This window comes from Gopherus flavomarginatus, chromosome 1 (assembly GCF_025201925.1).
Source record: "Gopherus flavomarginatus isolate rGopFla2 chromosome 1, rGopFla2.mat.asm, whole genome shotgun sequence".
Taxonomy (NCBI): Eukaryota; Metazoa; Chordata; order Testudines; family Testudinidae; genus Gopherus; species Gopherus flavomarginatus.
The window spans coordinates 239,631,096-239,647,389 of NC_066617.1; the positions used below are offsets into that span (position 1 = coordinate 239,631,096).

Below are 16,294 nucleotides of genomic sequence, written 5' to 3' on the forward strand. Positions count from 1 at the left end.
CCCTTTTTGACTTTCTACCCTGTCTGGGAATGGAAAATAAATCTGGGGATATTTCAGAGAAGACTAGGAGTTGACAGTCTACTGTGGATGCCTCACTAACCTCAAGTTTCCCCTCTTTCTCCAATCCTCCTACTGGGAGTAAGTCTCCAAACCCTGGGAAGTCCCTCCCTATGAGCACCGGGTACGGGAGTTTAGGGACTACACCTGCTGCTACCTCAGTAGTGTTCCCCTGAATCTCGATTTTTACTGAGATAGTGGGGTAATAACCAACTGTCCCATGGACGCATGTTATCCCTGTACGCTTAGCCCGCAGCAACTGACTACACTTCACAAGCTTCCCCAAGACAAGCGTGATAGCACTCCCCGAATCAACCAGTGCTGTGGTCTCTACCCCATTTAGCTTTACTGGTCTGGTGTACATATGTGGGGTTAGTGAGACCCCCACAAGGTGGATTAGGGAGCATGGGTCTGCCCAGTTCCCCAGGTTACACTGCATAGGCTCCTCAGCACTGGGACACTGTGCAGCTATATGTCCCCACTCCCCGCAGGCATAACATCTGTATGGGGCCTTAGGCATTCCCCAGACTCTTGGTTTGGGCAATCTAACATCACGATCCTCTTCTCCCTCAGTGCTCTGACTCTTTGTGGCTTCTGGTTGGCCTTCAGCCCCTCTCTTTTTCCACCTGTGATCCTCTGGTTGCCCAGTCACTCGAGCTCTAGGGCTTGGTGCTGCTAGTTTAACCTGAGGTGCCTCTTCCTTAACTGGTCGAGTTAGGTCCCTTGCCGTCCTTCGCCTCTCTACCAGTGCAACAACCTCATCATAGGTGGAGGCTTCGTTCTGGCTTACCCAAGCACGAAGGTCTGGTGGTAGTCCCCTCATGTATTGGTCGATGACCAGAACCTCTAGTATCTCTTCTGGACTCCGGGATTCCGTTCGCAACCACTTTCGTGCGAGATGGATGGGGTCATACATTTGGGACCACGGGGTTTTATTTTCCTGGTACCTCCACTCATGATACCATTGGGCCTGCACTGTGGTCATTACCCCAGATCTGGCCAGGATCTCCGCTTTCAGCTGGGGGTAGTCTGCTGCAGCCTCTTCAGGCAGATCATAGTAAGCCTTCTGGGCCTCCCCACACAGGAATGGGGCAAGGATGCCAGATCACTGATCTCGAGGCCAGGCCTCCTGTAGGGCTGTTTTCTCAAAGGCCAGAAGGTCTGCCTCTGCATCATCCTCCCGCATCATTTTCCGCCGCCAATGGCTGGCCGTATGATCTGCGTCCCATCATGGCTGCGGTTCAGCTCTGTAAGGGTCTTTACCTGGTTTACCAGTTCCCGCAACATAGCCTAGTCTTGAGAAGCCTGGTCCATCAGCAGGCAATTAGTCTCTTGCTGCAACCGCACTGCCTCCTGTTGGGCAGCTGCCTGGACACGGGTAGCCTCCTGCTGGGCTGCCATAGCTTGTATCAATGTCCGTACTAAGTCATCCATTGTGGTTAAAAAAAAATAAACCCTCTACATTTTTTTTAACCACCCTCCTTCTTCTGCCGCACTGTGCACACCAAGATCCCACCCCTGACAGCAGTTGTGACAAAGTTCTTCCTCTACCTTGGTGGGTCCTGCGCTTATTGGCAGATTTTCTCAGCTCAGTGATTTTCCCCACAGTCTGGGTCAGCTCCTCTTGTGTCTGATCAGGAGTTGGGAGGCTTGGGGGGAACTCGGGCCCGCCCTCTACTCCGGGTTCCAGCCCAGGGCCCTGTGTACTGCAGCTGTCTATAGAGCCTCTTGTAACAGCTGCATGGCAGCTACAACTCTCTGGGCTACTTCCTCATGGTCTCCTCCAAACACCTTCTTTATCCTCATCACAGGACCTTCCTCCTGGTGTCTGATAATGCTTGTACTCCTTAGTCCTCCAGCAGCACAACCTCTCACTCTCAGCTCCTTGTGCCTCTTGCTCCCAGCTCCTCACACACACTTTCTCTCTTCTGGCTCCCCCCTCCCTGACTGGAGTGAGCTCCTTTTTAAACTGAGGTGCCCTGATTAGCCTGCCTTGATTGGCTGCAGGTGCTCTAATTAGCTTGTCTGCCTGAATTGGTTCTAGCAGGTTCCTGATTACTTTAGTGCAGCGCCTGCTCTGGTCAGTCAGGGAACAGAAAACTACTCAGCCAGTGACCAGTATATTTGCCCTCTACCAGACTCCTGCACCCCACTGGCCTGGGTTTGTCACAGTATGTATAAGCTAATTACTGTAATGTTAGGCTTCCTCTCAAACTATGCAATAAATATCTAGATGGACACTTCCACGGTTTATCTAAGACACTTTACAAGTTGTTTATTAATGAGTAGTTATGCTTTGCAACAATATTTTTTTCATAGGTACATTATATCGAGACATCATTATCCATCCAGTGATATCTAACATCAGTATCTGTAGATATTCCTCATCGTTGTATTTAAATGAGGCCCAGTTCTTCAGCCCTTGCACTGAGTAGCACTTATTTACAAGAATTATTAAATTGGAGTCAGTCGGACAACTCATTGGGAATAAGAGCTACTCAGTGCGGAATCAGCACATAGCAATTATGGACCAAATCCTGATCCCATTAAGAACAATGGCAAAACTTGCACTGATCTCACTGGGACCAGAATTTTGGCCAAATTTTGTTATCCTTATTGTAGCTGTTAAAAAATGTTTTTCACTGACAGCAGCCAACAAATGGGTTGTACAGTGACTCCTTGCTTAACATTGCTGTTAGGTTCTTGAAAAATGCGACTTTAAGCAAAACGATGTTAATCAAATCCAATTTCCTCATAAGAATTGTCATGATATAATTCCCCACTCTGAACCTTAGCATCCAAAAGATGGGGTACCAGCATGAATTCCTCTAAGCTCAATTACCATCTTAGAACCTGTAGCGCTGCCACCAACCAGGAATTACAGTGCCTGGTACACTCTGGTCCCCCCAAAACCTTTCCCGGGGACCCCCAAGACCCAGACCCTCTGGATCTTAACACGAAGAAAGTAAACCCTTTCCCTTATCGTTGCCTCTCCCAGACTTCCCCTCCCTGTGTTACCCTGGAAGATCACTGTGATTCAAACTCCTTGAATCTTAAACAGAGAGGAAAATGCATCTTTCCCCCTCCTTCTCTCTTCCGCTCCCAGATTCTCCTTGAGAGAGACAGTAATCCTAACACAGAGAGAAATTAGCCTCTCTGTCCCCCTTTCCTCCTTTCTCCCTACCAATTCCCTGGTGAATCCAGACCCCGTCCCTGGGGTCTCACCAGAATAAAAAAAAAAACCAATCAGGTTCTTAAACAAGAAAAGCTTTTAATTAAAGAAAGAAAAAAATAGTAAATTTATCTTTTTAAATTTAAGATGGAATATGTTACAGGGTCTTTCAGCTATAGATACTGGGAATACCCTCCCAGCCTAAGTATACAGGTACAAATTAAAATTAAAATCCTTTCAGCAAAATACACATTTGAACTCCTCCCAGCTAAATACACATTTCAACTCCTTCCAGCCAAATGCACATTTGCAAATAAAGAAAACAAACATAAGCCTAACTCGCTTTATCTACCTAGTACTTACTATTCTAGACTTATAAGAGCCTGTATCGGAGAGATTGCAGAGAAACCTGGTTGCACGTCTGATCCCTCTGAGCCCCTAGAGTGAACAACAACCAAAAACTAACAGCACACACAAAAACTTCCCTCCCTCAAGATTTGAAAGTATCCTGTCCTCTGATTGGTCCTCTGGTCAGGTGACAGCCAGGCTCACTGTTCTTGTTAACCCTTTCTAGGCAAAAGAGATATGAAGCACTTTTGTTCTATTAACTCTTACTTATTTGTTTACGACAAGAATTAATATAAATGGGGGGGTTAGGTTCCAAGGAATTTTTTTTCAGACAGAAGACATTTTATGTATACATATATACACAGTACTAATCAGAGAATTGTCTGGGGACCTGCTCATGAGCTCCCTGAGCTTCTCCTAAAGCAATCATGTCGATATCATGTGGGATATTTCCCAGGGAATGCCTTGCTGCTAAATGATGAACTAGCACTCAGCTGAGCCCTCAAGGGTTAGCACATTGTTGTTAATGTAGCCTCACACTCAACAAGGCAGCACTGAGGGAGGCAGGAGGAAGGAGACACAATAAGCACAAGGCAACGGCTACAAATGCTTCCCTGCAGAAACTGAACGTGATGATGAACCCACACTATCCCACTGGAGTGCACCACTCCCTCCTCCGGACAGCGCATACACAGCTGCACAAACTTTCCAAACTGCATGGGGAGATGCTCAACCCTCGACTCTGCCCCAGGCCCACCCCCATGCCACCCCCTCCACCTAGCACATCCTTGCTTCTTCCCCTTCCCTCTACAAGCCTCCTGAATGCCCACGAAACAGCTAATTGCTGCGAGAGGGAAGAAGGAGGGAGTTGCTGATCCGCGGAGCCGCTGGGGGGGAAGGAGGTGCTGGAAGGATTGGAGGGGAGCTGTTGAGGGTGCTGCCAGTCCACCCTGGTTCCAAATCCCCACAGCCAAACAACGTTATTAGGAAACATTGCACAACTTTAAATGAGTATATTCTCTAATAAATTACGGAAGTAACAACGAAACAGCATTAACAAGGATGATGTTAAGTGAGGAGTTACTGTACATTTTTCTAATACCCTTTAGAAATCTATATTGTGCATGAATGATCATCCTTTTCTTCATCAGCCACCTGAGAGTCGTGCCTGCTCTCTATGATAAGGACATATGGCTGAATTTTAGGAAGCAGTGATCCTTGAAAGCAGTATATGTTTATACAGCATAATTGTTGTTACATTGAAAAATCATTTAGTAAGGGCTGTAGTGTGGCTAATGCATTAAGCCTGATTTCTTAAATACACTCTTTATGTCAGTTTTATTAGAGAGCTAGTAGGATGCAAGGTTTCCTCTCCTTCGTCCCTTACTGTTTTATTTATCACACAAAGTGCTTGTCTTTATTGATTAGTTCAGTGATAACAAGAGAAGAGCTGATGTAACTCATTAAAGTTTTGCAATGTCTTTGAGCTCCAAAGGGGATAGTACAAGTACTGCCAGTGCTTCTAAGTAGAATACTGAACATTGAAAATTGATTTCTATTTGATTGCAGGCATATTATCATTTGCTACATAGCACTACAAAGCACCTAATATATAAATAATAATATATTATATGGAGCAGATCTCATTATGGTGCCATTTGGTATCTTGAAGTGAAATTGCAAAATGCCTGCCTTTAAGCAGGTTATGTGGAGATGTTTAAAATTCATTTTCATTTATTTTGCAAATTATTTGTTATAAATAACTTAGAAATGAGTTGAAAATATGTTTTATATCAGTGGCAGATCTGTACGGAAATATTGCTGAAGATTATTATAACACAAATCAGTGGTAAACCTGTAGCCTCACATATACTTTGTGCAGTTTTTTTGTTATTATTATTGTGTGTATGGGTAATAAGATGGCTTGATTTTTTAAAAATAAATTAAATCAATAAACAAATCCAAACTTAGCAGGAACACACAGAATATTCTGTCTTCACTTTGACTCATAGTATTATTGGGGAAAAGAAGAGAGAAATTTAGCTAATTGAAACTAGTATTTGTGGAGGCCTGCCCTTTACAGAAAGATAAAAGTAAAAAATCAAAAAGTAATGTGACATGTATTTTGAGACGATAGTACCGTTTGTATTAATAAAAGGCACAACATGCATCTTTCTAACAGGAGAAAAATTGTGTTGCAACTAAAATGATGACATGCTGCCTCCCATGGGGAGATTCTGAAGCATTCTTAAAAACACGATTCAGTGGTAAGTGTTAACTGTTAACAGTAGGCTCACGACAATTCAATTTTGAGTTTATCCAAATATATATTAGGAAATGAAGATTAAGTCTCTGTGGCTGATGTTCTGGTATTCTGGCCTTTACACTTTAGACTTTCAGCTAAGATGCATACTGCTTTTGCAACACAGATGTACAATTAGACAAAGAATGCAATCAGTTCTAAACACTTTTTGCTGTTTTTGTGTGATAAGCATGGATTTAGCATTATTGTTTAAATCAGACAAAACTAACTAAAATAGCCATGCTTAATGGTATATATTTTAACATTAAGCACCTGAAGTTTGGGTTTTCAAGATCACGCTCTCTTTATAGTCTTTAGCCAAGATTTTTAGTATCTGGTTGCAAAAAGTTAGACCCCAAAATCCATACTGAGGCAAATAAATAAAAGTGGCTTAGCTTTCAAAGGTGCAGAGTGCTTCAGCTGCTGACATATATGTATTTAGAAGTTATGTTTGAAAGTTCTGGCCTATTCTTTTGTCAAAGCAGAGCTCTGAATCAATTTGTGATTTTCTTGCTTCAAGAGCAAGCCTTGATTGTCTGGCTATCCCAAAAGAAGGACATGAGACACCTGATATAGATTTAATCAGGCTGCAATTTTATTATTAGATGCCTGGGCCTACCTGGAAGATAAAAGTGTATAGTGCAGGCAACTCCATGTTCATTCAGATAACTACACGAGGCTTCCACCAGCCCTCTTCATTTTTCATTCAGGTTCCCCAGCCAACCGACGGCAGGTATCTTAATGATCAACGCCTACCTTATAGGAGGATTAAGGTGGGCTATCAGAAAGGGGGGGTTGGCTCCTTGCCGTACAAATCACAGGAGCCTCATGCCCCTGCCTTCCCCTCCTCCACCCGTTCCTTTAACCAGCACCTCCTTTTGAAGTCCTTTACCAGGTCATTTATCTGTTCACTGGATGATTTCCCTATGGAGTCCTTGCACTGGACATCCACCCCACTTACCAAATGAGTTGCGAAATATAGCCTAACCCCACTTTCTCCTCACTGTAATAGGTCCTCCCTGACACCTGCTGTGGGGAAGGTGAAAACCCCTACTCCACCAAAGGTGGTGGTGAGAGAAAATTTCCTTCCCAGCCCCCTAAAAAGGAGCAACTAGCGCAATGCCCATAACAGGTCCTGACCCACCTGATATTCGCACCTGAAGAGGAGGGAAGGTGGGTGCTGCTTTGCCTGCTGCATGGAGAAAGGGCTTCCAACACCAGGACATGTGACTTTTAAAGCCTTTCGCGCCTTACATTCTCAGGGAGTGAGTCAGCACTGCACAGCTGACCACCACCCATCTTTTTGCAGCAGTTTCTGATCTCCTTCTCACCCTCCACCACCACCTTACATTTCTGCTACCTTCCTCCAGCAAGCCCAGACAACATTCCCTGCACCCCCAACTTCAGATGCAGTATGCACATTTTCCTGATAATAGTACTTTAGTCACCAGAAAGCAACATTGTCTGGTGTTTTCTTTTACTATTAGCTTGCATATTTTATACATGTTTATCTTATAAAGTGATCAAGTGCCAATGGCCTAGTGAATAACAGACTGGACTGGGACTCAGGAGACCTGGGGGTCTATTCCTTGCTTTGCCACTGGCCTGCTAGGTGATTTTGGGAAAGTCAACTTCCATCTCTTTGTCTGTTTCCCTATCTGTAAAGTAAGGTAACCTTTGTAAAGCACTTTGAGATCTACTGATAAAAAGTACACTATAAGAGATAGGTATTCTTTGATATCCCACAAAGACCTAGTATTAGTGTTTCCCCTATATTTTGTATTGCTACCACAGAGATGCTAGATATAACAGAGACTTAAATAAATCAGTAATGAAATGTTAGATTAAGCCAGCCATCCCTTTTCTCTTAAATGACTCTGACGCTCCTGTTAGTAGAAAAAAATATTCATAAATGACTAGAGTGTAGTTACTGCGGTCCATAGGTCTTCCTTCTCACATTGTGTGCTTTGTGAACTGTAGGCAGATGTGCCTTTTGTAGTAATCATTTCCTAGGCTGCAGTGCAATGACATTTCAATTTCATATTATCACTGTGTCTTAAACTCAAGGAGAAGGAATAATAATATCTCGGACATGATGATAAAGTTGTGAATAACTAATAACTCACAGTATGACAGTTTGGTTATGAAATTCAAGGGTACCATTATGTGAAGTGGAAAAATCAGATGAAGAAAATAACAGCTCTGAAAACTCCTGTGACTTTGCATCACTGAACCACGTTTGTTTCAATTTCTTGTAATTTAATGTAATTGAATAAAAAGCACTGTTTGAAAATGAACCCATATAATAATTTAGAATTCATGCTGATCCTGATCATAGTTTATCTCATACTGGTTGCTAAAACTAAAATTCTGTTCCTACCATCCTCAAAGAACACACACAATTTCTATGAAATAAATCCAAATGATAGATATAATGGATCCAATACTGGAGTCAAAGACAAAACTCCCAGTGAATTCATTTGTGGACAGAATTGGGCCCAGCACCTCATAAAAGTTTTATGTGGTCTTCTGTTGAAACTACCCAGAATAATGTCTCAAGGAGCAGGGCCAGCTCCAGGCACCAGCTCAGGAAGCAGGTGCTTGGGGCGGCCATGGAAAGGGGTGGCACGGCTGGGGCTTTGGTGGCGATTCAGTGACGGGTTCCTCAGACTCTCTCCGAGGGAAGGATGGCCACCAAATTGCCGCCGAAGAATGAAGTGTCGCAGTAGAGCAGCCGCCGAAGTGCCGCCGATTGTGGCTTTTTTTCCCCTCTTCGCCACGCTTGGGGCATCAAAAAGGCTGGAGCCAGCCCTGTTAAGGAAGCATTGAGCATATATATGTGTACTAAGGTGCATCTCAAAATATCTTTCAAGCACTGCCTAAAAGTGCTTTGAAGAAGACTTGTGTGAGACCAGTCTTTGATTTTGTAATATCTTCACCATGGTTGGTCTTGTTTCATAAATATACATAAAACCAAAATTAGGCGGGAGGTTGAGGGCCAGCAGAAAGAACAAATTACACTGAAATTATAAAGCTAGGGGGAGATCTTCAATGGCAGGTGGCTAACTCCCATTGAAAGTCAGTGGGGAGTTGGGTGCCTCATGGCCATTTGCAAATTTGAAAATCTCACCCTTTAATGTGTTGTATCTGACTGCAATACACCCCAAAAGCCCTTCAAAATTCAGAATTAAAACCATGACTCCATCATTTCTTCGGCCCCCTTTTCCTCTGGTACCAGCAGTCCAGTTTCATATATGTTCATTTAAGCCAACCTCAAACAAGTGAAAGGGGTAGAAGAAGGAAATACTCTAGACAGTGCTAGGGGGAATTACCTTTTATGTGTAGCAAGCAGGGAAGGACATGGGGTGATTCTGATGAGTCTTTTCTGGCAAGACCCAGACTGAAATGGATGTGAGGAGAGGCATATCCATTGTTATTGGTCATGATAGCATTTCCATCAATGGTGGTTATGGCACAGAAGCTTGAGCAAAAGTAAATGATCTAAAAAAAGTTAAGTGTGTAACACATAATTATATTTTTTATATTTGCGGTGGGTCATAGCGAACAGGTTTTAATCATGAGCTGGGAGAACAGTGTGAATCCCTGGGTCAGTACAAGTGCAAATTAGATGCCATGGCTTGGGTATAGAAACACTCTGACTTCTACTTTATTATACCTCTTTGTATTATAGAAAGAAAACTATAAAAGAGGACTGGCACCTCATGGTTATTTTCCCTCCTTTTCCCACATTCATCATTCCCATCCAGATTTCTTGTGTTTAAAATCCTGTCCCCTATTGTGTAGGAGGTTCCCCACCCTTGAATATAAATAAAAAAGTAAATATTCTAATGTCATCTAATTCTACTGTGTATAGGATTTAATTTCTGAAAGAGCACAGTATGTTGGTCATTGATGGAAACAAGAAAATCACACAAACATGCAGCTCTTTGAACTTAAACATTATTCTTATCTACAGTTATTTCACCACTATACATCAATTGCAGTGATAGGGCTCTAGACAAGCGATCGGCAACCTTTGGCACATGACCTGCCAGCGTTAGCCTCCTGGGGGGCTGGGCTGGTTTGTTTACCTGCCGTGTCCGCAGGTTTGGCCGATCGCGGCTCCCGCTGGCTGCGGTTCGTCGCTCCAGGCCAATGGGGGTGGCGGGAAGTGGCGCAGGCTGAGGGATGCGCTGGGCACTGGCTTGCCCTGGCGAGCCACATGCCAAAGGATGCCAGTCCCTGCTGTAGACAAAGGCCCCAGTCTGGCAACTGATTGTGCACCTACATGGAGTCTTATTGAAGTCAGTGAGACTCCAGTCAGGTTCTGGAGTGTGGCCATGCACATTCAATTTCTTATTCAGGATCTGATAGCACCATAATCCTTTTACCTTGGAATGCGTTATGTCTTCTGCAGGAATAATAAATACATCACTTTCAAAGGAGACCAGGTCTTCTTCCTAATGTAAGTATAGTATCAGCACCAGTCTAAGAGGTTCATTAAAAGGATCAGATTTTAATTCTCTAGGCCAAATCAAAGCACAACACAACCCTTCTTAATACAGTTGTCAGCTCAAGAGTTTCTGGAGTCCCTTTTTTCAGCTCTCATCCAGGTTCTGACTAGACGTCTCCCTGACCTTCATATTGTGGGTGCTTTAAGATTAGGCTCGGAAGGATTAGATAACTATCAATGTGTTGGAAAACACTGATTTCACCATACATATGCAACGTGATGGAAAAATATTTCCATCAATAATAATAAAAAATTACTGAAGGCAAAGTAAGAAAAAATATCATTTGAGAAGGTATTAGAGTTTAGTTTAAGGATATTTACTTTGTATATTTTGACATGACATTGACAATTTGTGTTTTAATGGTTATAAAACTTCAACTTTTTGAATCTCAGTGTCTGCTGACATTAAATATTATCTGATCCCCCAAATTTCCTGAAACTGTGAACATTAAATTGATAAAAATAGAAAAAGAGGCATAAAAATAAATGTCAATATTATTTGTTAAAATTATAAACAAAAATCGAATTTTGCCAAGCCTATTTATGACTGTTTAATACAAAGGCATACTCAACTGCAGATTCTAAGTGGTCATTAAATAGTCCCATAAATAATCTTCCCAGTGTCCTTGCTGGTATTCTATCAACTTTTACACTCTCATATTATACAAAAATTGCTCTTTTTAAAAGTTTGCCTAATTTAAGCATTGAAGTGAAATTTACCACATGTAGAATGTCTATGCATCACTTGAGTCGCTCTCAAACCCTATTTTGAGGGTTTAGGTGGATTATAGATCTTTTGCTGATGAACAAATTTCACCGTAATTCACTTAAATTATGCAATGTTTTATAAACAAATAAAATGCTCAGGCAGAAACAATTTTAGGTTACATAATCATATAAAACTCTTATATAAAAAGTTACAGTTGAAGGTTACCGTTTTCCTTAAAAAAAAGAAAAGTATAACTGAAGTGCAGTGCTGTAAGAATATCAACTCAACACAGAGGGCCAGATGCTCAGCTCGCTATATCGGATTGCCTACATTGGTTTCAGTGGTGCAACATCTGTTTACACCAGCTGATGATATGTTGCAGTGTTGCCACTGTATTCAGTGGATGCAGAATTAGGCCCCTGGAACCCAGCTTCCAAAGCTTTCACACATTGGCATGCAGTTAAACAAGGACTCATCTGGACTAGCTATCCTGTTAACTGATCATTCTCATTAGAGTGTGTATGGTAACACCCATTGTTTCATGTTCTCTGTGTATATATATATATTCCTACTGTATTTTCCACTGCATGTATCCAATGAAGTGGATTGTAGCCCATGAAACCTTATGTTTAAATAGTTAAAAAGTTGCAAAGAAAAGTGTTTTGACTAAATGGTGACCTTTTCCATGCATCTTGCTAATTACAATGGAGGAGAGGAGAGAAAGATTGTTACTTTGTTTAATCTAATTTATTAAAAATTCTCTGCAGGGAGAAAGAAGTATATGGGAGGGTGGCAGACTGCGCCGGTGGACCTCCCGCAGGTGTGCCTGCGGAGGTTCCGCTGGTCCCGCAGCTCCAGTGGAGCATCCGCAGGCACTCCTGCGGCAGGTCCACCGGAGCCGCGGGACCAGCGGACCATCTGCAGGAATGCCTGCTGGAGGTCCACCGGAGCCGCAGGACCACCAAACCGGCCCTGCGCCTAGGGCGCCAAAAATCCTGGCGCCGCTCCTCGGTGATAAGACAATGATTCAGTAGTATAAGCCTCTTGTTTTTTTTGTTTTTTGTTTTAAATATTTGTACCTAGATTCTCAGGAAGCTCAAGTTCAGATCCCAGGAGAACTAACTTTCCACTTCAGCCTTCCACTTCAGCCTGAGTTCTGTACAGTTTTGTATGACAAAGGGTGCAATTTCCAAAAGCTCTTAAAAGTCCCATTTTCAGAAGTGACATAGTCACTTAGTGCTAGATTCACAAAGAAACATAGGTGTGGTAATGCTGAGTGCCACCATGCCTGACTTTTAGGATTCATGAATCCTTTGTTTGGCACCTAGACTCCCTATAAAATGCATAGGGAGAGATAGGCTCCTCAGAATGAGATTCACAAAAGCCAGCACTTTAGATGACTTAGCTGTGTTGGACTGTTTCAGGATAGGGGTTCCATTCACAGGGGACAACATATGGAAAGAACTGGCATGTGAGAAAAAGCAAGCATGTGGTAATTAATTGTGAGACATGAGATAGAGAAGTGGAGTGGGGAGACAAATGAAAACCAAAGAGAGAAGAGATTTAGGGAGGTGCAAGGTTGGATAGACACTTGAAGGCTAGAACAAAGAATTTGCTTTTAATGCAGAAGGTAAGGGGAAACCATTGTAGAGACTCGACCATTTAACCAAAATGTAATGAACACTGTTTCCACAATAACTGTTTCTGACCTGGTTTAGAGAAGAAGTGAAGGCAGCTATAAATACTAATACTCATCAAAAAAGTACATAACAAATGCAAGAAAAGGGGAAATTGGTAGTAATGAATATAAATCAGAAGTTAGGAATTATAGAAAATTGATAAGGGAAGCAAAAGGACATAAGGAGACATCTGTGGCAAGCAGAGTTAAGGACAGTAATAATGAGTTTTTAAAATATATTAAAATAATTCTTACAATTGTATTAGTTCATTACTAGATGGAAATGGTAGAATTATCAATAATAATGCAGAAAAGGCAGAAGTGTTTAATATATATCTCTGTTTTGGATGGGGGGTGGGTAGGAACAGATGACATAGTTTCATCATATGGTGGTGGTAACACTTTCCACTCCACTAGTATCTCTGGAAGATGTTAAACAGAAGCTACTAAAGTTAGGCATTTTTAAATCAGAAGGTCCAGATAACTTGTATCCAAGAGTTTTAAAAGAGCTGGCTGAGGACCTTGCTGGACCATTAACGTTGATTTTTCAGTGTCTTGGAGTACTGGGGAAGTTCCAGAAAAATGGATTAAAGCTAATTCTGTGCCAGTTTTAAAACTGTTAAAGAGGATGACCCAGGGAATTATGGCTCTATATGCCTGACATTGATCCTGGGTAAGATAATAGAGCAGCTGACATGGGACTTGAGTCATAAAGATTTAGAGTGATGTAATTAATGCTAATCAACATGGATTGAAGGAAAATAGATCCTGTTAAATTAATTTGCAATCTCATTAAAGAGGATATCAGGTTTGGTTGATAAAAATAATAGTGTTGATGTAATATACTTAGACATATGTAAGACATTTGGTACCACATGACATTTTGATTTAAAAAACTAGAACAATATAAAATTAACATGGCACACGTTAAATGCATTTATAACTGACTAAGAGATTAATCTCAAAATGTAACTGTATCATCATCAAGCAGGTATGTTTCCAGTGGGGTCCTGTAGAACTACTTAATATTTTTATCAATGACGTGAAAACACTGCTAAATGCTGGCAGTTGAAGATAGAGAATTCAGCCTGGAAATGAGGGGTAACTTTTTGACAGTTAGGGTAATTAAGCATTGGAACAATTGACCAGGGTTTGTGGTGGATTCTCCATCACTGACAATTTTTAAGTCAAGATGGGATGTTTTTGTAACAGATATACTCTAGGAATTATTTGAGGGAAGTCTATAGTCTGTGTTACACAAGAGGCCAGATTAGTTGATCACAATGATCCCTTCTGGCTGGGAATCTGTGCACAAAGAGGAAGTAATTACACAATGTATAGGTGACAACAGGGCCAGCGCTTCCATTTAGGCAACCTAGGCAGTCGCCTAGGGTGCCAGGATTTGGGAGGGCAGCAGACTGCTCCGGTGGACCAGAGAGAGAGAGAGAATGAGAATGATTCTGTGCCATGGTGATTAGAGCACTCACATGAGAGGCAGAAAAAAACAGGATCCAGACTCTCTGCTCCAATTACAACCTTAAATTATTTATCCAGCTTCAACAGGTGTGATGAAGAGCATCCCACATCAGAACATCCCCTAGCTCAGGGGTTAGAGCACATACTTGAGGGTGCAGATCTCAGACCAAATCTCTTCTTCCTCTTCAGTGGTGAAGGTTTTGAACTGGGAATCTTCCACATCCCAAATGAATATCCTAACCACTAGGCTATGAAGGAGGTTTTTTCTGCTTCTGGCCATTTTGTGTGGGCTGGCCTATGCTGGCCCAATTTGGTAGGTGAGGTCAGTCTGAACATGCTCACTGATCGGGCACTGCTGATGAGTTAGATGGAGGAATGCCTATCTTCTCTGGTTCATGTACCCCACTGGGGTTTAGACGAATGGATGCAAAGGTGGGGGTGAAGTGTATATGTACAGAGGCAGAAATACAGGCACCTAGGAAACTTTTACTGCAAAAATTCAGTTGCTGAGCAAGTTTAGGTTCCTGCAGCATTCAGCAGCAGCTGATCAGGTTTTTTTTTTTTTTTTTTCAATCTTCATAGTGCCTGATTCTGGGATTTAGTTGGCCAAACTGGCAGTTAGAGGCCTATGTTCTTTTGTGAATCTAGCCCTTAGGGTCGGTTCTTCAATATAGGTGCCTATATAAGCAGATAGTGAGATTTTGAAAAATAAATAACTCTCATTGAAATGAATTTCAGTTATTTCACTGGGAACTAGGTGCCTCAATGCTTTTTGAAAAACACTAGGGACCAGATCCTCAAAGGTCTTTAGGCACCTAACTCCCACTGATTTGAATGGGAGTTAGATGCCTAAATGTCATTGAGGATGCAGGTCTTCCTGCCAATCTACATATTTAGCTGCCTAAGTAATTTTTAACATCTGACCCATAGTGTAGCTAGGGCAAAGCAGTGCAGCAAAGTACTTTAAGTGAGGAGCCATACTGGATTAATCCCATTCTATACCAAATGCAGGCAATCCACCACAGTTATGGTAACCAGTGCCCTAAAAGCAAATTGATACAGCTGTTTCCCCCGCCTCAAAAAAAAACCAAAACCAAAACAGACTAAAATGTTTTTCGTAGCAGGCAGCTAAACTGGTTGTAAAAACATGTCAGAACTGAAAATCATTTTATGATTTTGAATTTAGTTTTTATTTGTTTGTTTGTTTTCAGGGCCACCCGGGGAGCAAGAGGGGCAATAAGCCCCGCAGGGCCCCCCCACAAGAGCTTTTCAGGGCCCCTGGAGCGGGGTTCTTCACTCATTCTGGGGGACTACGTGCCAGAATAGGCTTACCTCACCTATGCAGAAGTTTCAAGGTCAGGATAAGAAGGAGCAAACTCTAAATCTTCCTGTCTTATCACCTATGAACAATCAGGATATAACTAGCTGCTCAAAAGCTGAATTTAGGACAGTAGGCCAAAAGACACTTTTCCTGAGGCCAAAGGACACTTTTCCTGAAATGTGTACCTGAAACTCAAAGCTTCTCCATTACTAAAACAGTGATTTAAAATGGGCCTTAGCAAGCACATGTCCCTTCAGAAAGAAACAAACATGTACCAGTATGGTTTTACATTTTTCATTATATAACATACAATATACAAAGCAGTCTATGACATTGCTCTAGAAGCTTTTCTCCTGTACTGTATGTAAATAAAAAGGTCAGAAATATGCATGTAAGAAGAAGAGAGGGACAGCTCCAAGGCCTCACTACACATTAATTGCCAGCAAAAGCACACCAGATTTAGCTAATTTCTGTAATACCAATTTATTTTCATTGTGCAGTAAAATAGCACTTAATAGATTTGTAATACAACAAATAGCAATCAGTCATTATTTCCATGCCAGGTTTGCTTCCCTGAAATTTATCTGCATGTTGGCCAAACTCAGCTAATGGACTCACTTCCTGTCTGAATTAGGCTAGAACAGGGTTTCTCAAACAGGGGTCGCCGCTTATGTAGAGAAAGCCCCTGGCGGGCTGGGCCAGGCCAGTGTGTTTACCT

At 42.1% G+C, this 16,294-nt stretch overlaps 1 protein-coding gene across 3 annotated transcripts in view; it reads left to right on the forward strand.

Annotated features, from left to right (window-relative positions):
* Positions 1 to 16,294, forward strand: part of NLGN4X (neuroligin 4 X-linked) — a 284,777-nt gene that overhangs the window by 45,442 nt on the left and 223,041 nt on the right. Inside the window, exon 2 of one of the 3 annotated variants that reach the window (XM_050963584.1) lies at positions 5,760 to 5,844. The exons of the other annotated variants lie outside the window; for them this stretch is intronic. The gene's annotated coding sequence lies outside the window, so the exon portion shown is untranslated. The remainder of the gene's footprint in view (positions 1 to 5,759; positions 5,845 to 16,294) is intronic. 3 annotated transcript variants of the gene reach the window in all.